This window comes from Leptinotarsa decemlineata, unplaced genomic scaffold (genome assembly GCF_025532065.1).
Source record: "Leptinotarsa decemlineata unplaced genomic scaffold, Ldec_3_MD MMD2_P_RNA_scaffold_7, whole genome shotgun sequence".
Classification (NCBI taxonomy): Eukaryota; Metazoa; Arthropoda; class Insecta; order Coleoptera; family Chrysomelidae; genus Leptinotarsa; species Leptinotarsa decemlineata.
In genome coordinates this window covers 3048501-3056231 of record NW_027412534.1, presented here as the reverse complement: position 1 = coordinate 3056231, position 7731 = coordinate 3048501, and positions in this window count along the sequence as shown.

Below are 7731 nucleotides of genomic sequence, written 5' to 3'. Positions count from 1 at the left end.
ACGTACCAGCTGCACGGTCTGATTTCTCTGTCTGAGCATTTTTCTTTTTAGCCATATTCTTAGGCCAGTATCGGCGTTTCCAGTAGAGTTTCTTATCGGGCTGGTTTTGACGCCTGTCACCTTTTTCAGCTTCGATGGATGTTTCCCTCGGAGTTGTGCCTATTTTTAGGAATTTCGGCTGGTTTTAAGTTTGACATTTTTTCTCCATGATTGTTCCCACGAGTAGCGCTGGAAAAGTCGGTCCATCCCTGTAGAACCTGGCATACAGGGATAAGGCAGTCTTCTCCGACGGGTTGCCAGGTCCGGCGGGCATCGCTAGAGACACACTTTGTCCCCTGTGCCATGCATCCTATCGACGCGATGGAGCTACATCTTAGGATTGGGGTGGTATCTCTCTTGGTCAGGCTTCTCCCCCTCGATCCGTTCGGCATGAGTGACCCTACCAGTAGCAACGCTACTGCCGACATGGTTCTCAGGGCCACTAAAGCACGCGAGCCCCATTACCACGACAAGGTGGAGCCTGACCTGACTTGCTCTAACTTGATCTAATCTTACCTGAACTAACTTTTTTCTTATTCTTATATTTTTTAAAAAATTTTTATGGGGGGAGAAATACCTTCGTACATCTGGGACCGGCTCCTCAGGCGAGTGGTGCAGCCACTCCCCCCTTTTCGCCAGAATGCCTGCTTTGGTATCGTCCGGTAGGATATTCTTCATATTAGCCTGGCATTGTGTACTTCTCTCTTCGTATTTTCTCACCCTCTCTTTGACCAGCAGTCATTTTGGGACAACTCCCTTCATTACATATAGCGCCTCTGCAGAGACTGTCCTACGCTAGCCACTTGTAGCAGCATGCGCCTCAGAGTACCTGCCATCATTTTCCTGTATTATTCTATCCTCAATACTTTGTACTATAATGGAGCTCTATAGTTGAGAATCGATTGAACCACCACATTTAAAATAAGCCTCTTCTGGCTACCCAATTCACTTAGGTTAGGCATAATTTTGTGAAGAGCCTTTACGTACATATTAGCCTTCTTGATAACTTGTCGTACGTGTTCTCCGAAGATCTTCTTTTCGTCGATCCAGATTCCTTGATATTTATTTGGGGTAACTCCTTGGGCCCCTTACTATAATTGCTTCCGTCTTTTCTTTTGCCAGTTGTAACCGTTTACCCTCCATCCATTAATAGATCTCTACTATTATTTCACGTGAAAGTCTGATAGAGAAGATAAATGAATCTTTTGAAAAAAACTGTTCAAAAACAGATTGTAAACAGAGTTTTCAAACAGATTCATTCGTCTCCTCTATCAGGCTTTCACGTAATTTTGAACAGAAACCGCTCTAACTATCAGTACCAGGTAGGGTTGTTGAGGAAGTGATTATGAGGAAGAGGAGGACGAAGAGAAATTGCCACGCGCAAATTTAGAGGATGCGGATGAGGAAAAGGATATTTTTTGAGGAAGAGGATGCGATTGAGGAAGTGGAAGAGGAAGCGGATAAGGAAGAGGATGATAGGATATTATAAATACTAGCGGACCCAACCCAAAAGCCGCTGTCCTGTCTGTACTACTCTGTACATAACTAGGTACATACATACACAAAAATTATGTAAAAGGGCATTTTCCAGTTAACTATGAATCTAAACCATTCTCAACACACACAATAAAGAATTATCAAAATTTGTCCAGCTGGTTCGTGCGGAATGAAGCCATTCGCAGAGATCTGCAGCTGCCTTTCATTCGGCAGTCCATTCAGTCGAGGAATCGGCGAGTTTTTGATAGCGCAGAAACTCACGAAAATCCGTTAGTTGGGGAAGCTATAGATTATGCTGTAGACGACCCCTCCCGATATAGAAGGTTCCGACACTCTGTCGAAAGAGGCCCTCATGTCACCCGATAACGGACGAATAGCTTTTACATCCATCCCAGCCAGGTAGGGGTACCCCGTGAAGGCCTGTACTGATGTCTGAGGACTTCATACCGCCAACATCCCCTCAGTCATGAACCCATTTGTCCGTCTTCGACAAAGATTAGCCAAAAAGGTAAGGGAGCTGGGCTACAACCTGAATGAACTCAAGATGACGTGCAGGTATTGCCGTAAAGCTCCGAATATTTCGGATTATTTTTCCACCATAGAAGACTTGTCTTCATGCATAATAATTCGTTTTTCTTTAATGTAGTTATTTAATAGTAACTTTAGTACCACGCATCTATCTTCTATTTATACTTTCAATGTCGTCGTCACTATTTGGTTCAGAGGCTAGTATTTCGGCTAACATTGAATCTGCAGTCTTTTCCGTGGAAGCGATGGCTATGTGGCAGGATATGTCTAATACAGCTCCAGAACTAGTGGATGGTTGATTGTGGACTTCCATGACGACATTATCTATTGGGCATTGGCTGGTTGATGTTAGTAGTGCCAATTCAATGCGTTCTTTAGTTATTTCATTAAAAAATTTCCTTTTGTATTTTGGATCCAAATAAGTAAATATGGCGTAGATATTATTATTATGAAGCTCACCGAAGCGGTTGTTAATCTCTTCTATCAGTTTTTGGATGACATTTTTACAATCTTGGTCATTACCGATGTTATCTTCTCTTAAAAATGTTTGCATTGTACATGTTAAGACATGAATCACTGGTATAACAGAGGATATACATGCCCTCAGTGCTGCTCAAAGATTTAATTACCTCTTCAAAGGGTTTCAGAATCTTTGTACAATTTTAAAGCTTCAACCAATCACAGTTGCGGCATGTATGATAGCATCCTTTATCTTAATAAGTCGCTCAATCATATAAAATATGCTGTTCCACCGAGTAGCACATTCTTGGATAACTGACAGCTGAGGTAAACCCAGGCGTTCTTGAAAGTCGTTCTATTCTTTTTGTCCAGTTATAGAATGATTGAAGTGCGTCGCAATCTGTTTACATTTAGCCAACAGCGTTGAGAAATGTTCATTACCCGCCAAAGCTGAACGTATACACAATTGTAATTGATGTAAGGTGCAATCTATATCGTCGATTTGTGAGATACGGGCAGCTCGTCTCATGTTAGATCCACTGTCACGGACCATTACATGTAGCTTTTGCCGAGGAATGTCGCATTCCTCTCGTATTTCGTCGAGCTTTTGAGCTCCCAGATCGCCAATGTGTCATTCTTCGAGTGTGACACATTTAACCCTAGTATACTGAGCTATTTTATATGTACGTAAATACTGGAGTATCGTAAAATTTACGACGTTCAATAAAACACTGAATTTAGAAAAATATTTTATTACAAAAAAATCCACATCATTTTATAATATACTGTATTGTAAAAAAATATATATATATAGGAAGTAAAATCTTAAACAGTTGCACATGCCGTTGCACGTACATATATTTCCACGGTGTTCACCACATATAGCTTGTTCGCACTGGTTACAGTATGTAGTGGTCATGCGTCTTTAATTACTGGGGCAGTAAGAACAGATTTTCCGCTTTTTATTTTGACACTCTGGTTTCACATTTTCCACAGAAATATTTGGTATATTACCAATATCTTGCCGAATATTGCGCCGCAAAGTTTTATTATTGAGCCTTTCCTTCAGCCATAGTTCCGCAAGACATTGACTTACTTCAATCATATATTCATATCTGTTCAATGGTTTTTTGTTTAGTCTGAGTTATGAAGTACGTAGGAATTTATACTTGCAATATTTACCATGTCATAAAATATTACCATCGGCCACCTTCGAGTTTTGCGACTAGAATTCATATTCGAACACATCTGATCGAAAGTGTCTACTCCTGCCATCCTTTGTATTCCTTGGGAATTTCCTTTTTGTTTTTACGGAGGGTCTCTATGAGAGTAAGTTTATAGGAATCTTTCAGTTAATCATCAGCCAAACTTACAGATGTAAACCAATTATCCATGGTAATGTTTCGATTACTACCATGAACAGATTTAGTTAGCTCTTGTACAAAATACGTTGCCAGTGGCAACCCATTTGTTTTTGTGTTTTTTCCTAAATAGGGGCTGGCATCCAACATGTATTTCGAGAACGATTATTTTTATTTCATATTTGGATGGTTTACTCGGTATATACATGCGAAAGGGACAACGTCCGCGAAATCCAACCAGCTGTTCGTTAATAGTCAAGTAAGACGAAGGTATATACGAGTCTCGACACATCGAAATAAAAATATCCCATATTTCACGAATAGGTGCAAACGAATCTATATTTTTTTCCGGTCTAGTTTCTTTGTCATAAAACTTAGACAATTTATTAGGAATGAAAAGCGCTCACCACTCATACAGGCTTTGCAAAAAGTTCCTGATAATTTAGTATTGAACATATATTTAGCAAACAAATGATTGTCTCTGTTCGCTGCCGCGCTTATCAAAATCGCAAAAAGAGCCTTTATTTCGTTTTTCGACGTTGGCATAAGCATTGCTTTGGTATTTTTGCTCTTGTCTGAAAATTTTGTCATTTGTATGCAAACAAATGCTATTTAGTATTTCGTTTGAAAAAAAGTGTAAGAAAAATGCATCTAAAGTTGAACAATCTCTAGCCTTTTCTTTGGGACCAGGCAAAAAATGGATAATATTTCTTGCTTTGATTTTATCATGCTTGGAAGGTAACACCGCTGACCATTTATGACCATTTTTTCCTTTCAAACTGGTGTTCTTGGGCTGTATTATATATTTAGGTAAAAAAGGAGTATCTACTATATTTGTCTGCGGATCATTACTTCCAGCAGGTCGACAGTAGGCAGGAAGGGACTGAGTCGCGTCGGTTTGAAATTCTTTTCCGACGTTATCACCATTTCCTTCTTCTAAATGTTCTTCTTCGGGAGCTGAAGAGTCTTCAAACTGATTGGACTGCTTGATGTTGGGCTGAGGCTCGGGTAAAAAAATATCTTCGTCACTTAAACTTTCTGCTTCGAATTCTAGATGGTCCTCACTATCTTCAAAAGGATCGGGCTCGGGCTCTTCACCAACCATTATACGCTCTATTTCGGCCTCTATTTCATTTTCTGTTAAGGGTTTACGCGCCATCTAACAAAAAAACTATTACCTAAGCATCAGAAAATCAAAAAAAGTACCTTTCCTTTCAAAAAGATCAAAAATAGACCAATTTATCAACGATCAAGTTACAATAAAAACTAACGTAAAGACTGGACTTTCGTAAAATTTACGACGAGCCTGCGAAGTATATCACTAAGCGGTAAAAAATACGATAAACGCACGAACCACTGGCTAGCTGTTGACTAATCAGGAAAATATCTAGGAGCTCCCGGCGGTGCATAACCCGGAAATACTCGAACTTCAATGACTTTATGCGCGCGTCGTAGATTTTACGAATGTCCAGTATAGTAGGGTTTAGAACTGAAGACACTCTTTTGAAATCATCATCAATGCCATGGACTGTAAAACTAAGCAGAGAAACACCAGCTCTAGGCTGTGTTCATATGTCAGTAGTGAAAGACACGTATTGCAAATCTTTTATCAATTTTTTAATCTTTTCATAAAGTTTAGGATGAACGTGATTACACAAATACGAAGTATAATACTGACGTTTTTTGAATCATATTAAGGCTGTGCGGCATGGAAAAAACGTCTAAAACCTTCTATGAAATTGAAGGGCAAATCTTGCAACGCGATCATTTCGCAGATTAATTTATCTAGCTCACGACTTTTTTCGTGTGATGAATCCCAGCACTGGTTTTTCATTAATGACTGTTGTAAAGTAACTTGCCTCTCGACCAACTGAAGGGAAGTTTCTTCTGTGCACTTACGTTTCTTCTCCACTTCAGCCTTTTTCAAAGTCGCATCGCATTTTTCATGCGCAGTGTATGCCCAGTTATTATGTGAAACTCGAAGAATCACATCGGGGGGATTCCTGCTTAGAAAGTCTACATGTGGAAGACTACTTCCCTTGCGGTACACGATCTCGAAGTTAAAGTCCTGGAGATAAACCCACCAACGAACTATTCGTGGCACCAGATCCTTTTTGGTAGCTGTAGCTTTAATAGAGTTGCAATCGGTGATCACAGTGAATTTTATGTCAAGTAGGTAAGTACGGAAGTGTTTGAAGTCTTGTACTATCGTCAAAGTTTCCAATTCGTATGAATGATATTTTGCCTCACTATCTGTTGTCCTTCTGCTGAAATATGCCACAACTTTTGGCTGGTTTTCGTGTTTTTGAATGAGTATGGCGCCATATTCAAGACTACTTGCATCGGTATGCAGTTCAGTGGGTAACTCTGGATTGTATACGACCAGAAATGGTCTAGACGTTGAACAATCTATGCGTGCCTTCTCCTGTTCCTGGCCCCATTGAAATTGTACACCTTGTTTCGTTAAACGAGTAATGCATGCTGTTTTGCTAGCAAATTGGGGAACACACTTCCTAAAGTATCCTGCCAAGCTCATGAATTGACGGACTTGTTTGACATTATCTGGAACCGCTGACGTCACTAGTGCCTCAACTTTCATTTTTCCGGGTCTTATACCTTCACCTGAGACTTCCCTTCCAAGGTATTCCAAGGATGACTGAAGAAAGCGGTATTTCTTAATATTTAAAGAAAAACCCGCGATAGAAAGTGCCTCTAGTACACGCTGAAGATTATCGAACCCCTCTTTCGGAGTCGCACTAGGTATCAAAATGTCGTCGAGATAAACTAGGGCAATTGAATCCTTCAGATTACCAAGGTTAAGGTTAACGGCTCTCTGAAATACAGCCGGTGCATTAGCAAGACCGAACGGCATCCGCAGATATTCAAAGTGACCGTCCGGCGTGACGAATGCAGTCTTATGAACGGATCCTTCCTCGATCGGGATGTGATGGAAACCGGATGCCATATCCAAGAATGTGAAATAAGGTCCTTTGCCCAGTCTGTCCAATTGGTCATCGATGAGTGGCAGAGGAAAGCGATCTTTATTTGTGAAGAGGTTAAGTTCATGAAAATCTACGCACATCTTTTTTTCTAACAAGCAGCACAGGACATGCAGATGGTGATTCACTTGATCTTATAATGTTATTTCTCATGAAATCTTCTGTTATTTCTCGAATTGCCTGCCTTTCACTGATAGCCAGGCGATAGGGAGTACGGTTGACAATAATGTCTTTCTCTAAGCGTATTTTCAGGCTTATAATATTGTCAGCTCCTACTTTATTCCCAGTTGTAATCATACTGGTGAAATCTCGAAGAATTGTTTGTAGATCACTGCGGAACTCGACAGGAACATCAACTTCAGATAACCCAGAACTAAATCCTTCAGTAATTCTATGAATGCCTGGTAGCTTGCGACGAATGATACGAGATCCCGTATAATCTGTTATGGTAATAAGGCTTTGTTCTTCAAAAATATTGCGCCCAATTAGAATATCGTGATCAAGATAATCATCGGCAATAAAAACATGACTCACTGGAAAATCAATACCAGAAATGTTTGTATGACCTGTGAATTATTTAATAGCCTCAATAGTGACATTCGTGAGACCATTATGCTACATGGAATAACTTTACTTTCAAAGATATGTAAAAATTTATCAGAAATCAGCGATAAATCAGCGCCAGTATCAATCAATAACAACTTTCGTTGAACTCACAGGCTCCTGGACAGCTGTACAGAGGTTAATTTTGCGCCGTTTCTCAATTGCAGCTTTCGTGAAACAATTTGAAACATTGTGACCCGTCTTGGAGCAGACACTACAAGTTTCAAAACTTTGCGATGAACTCG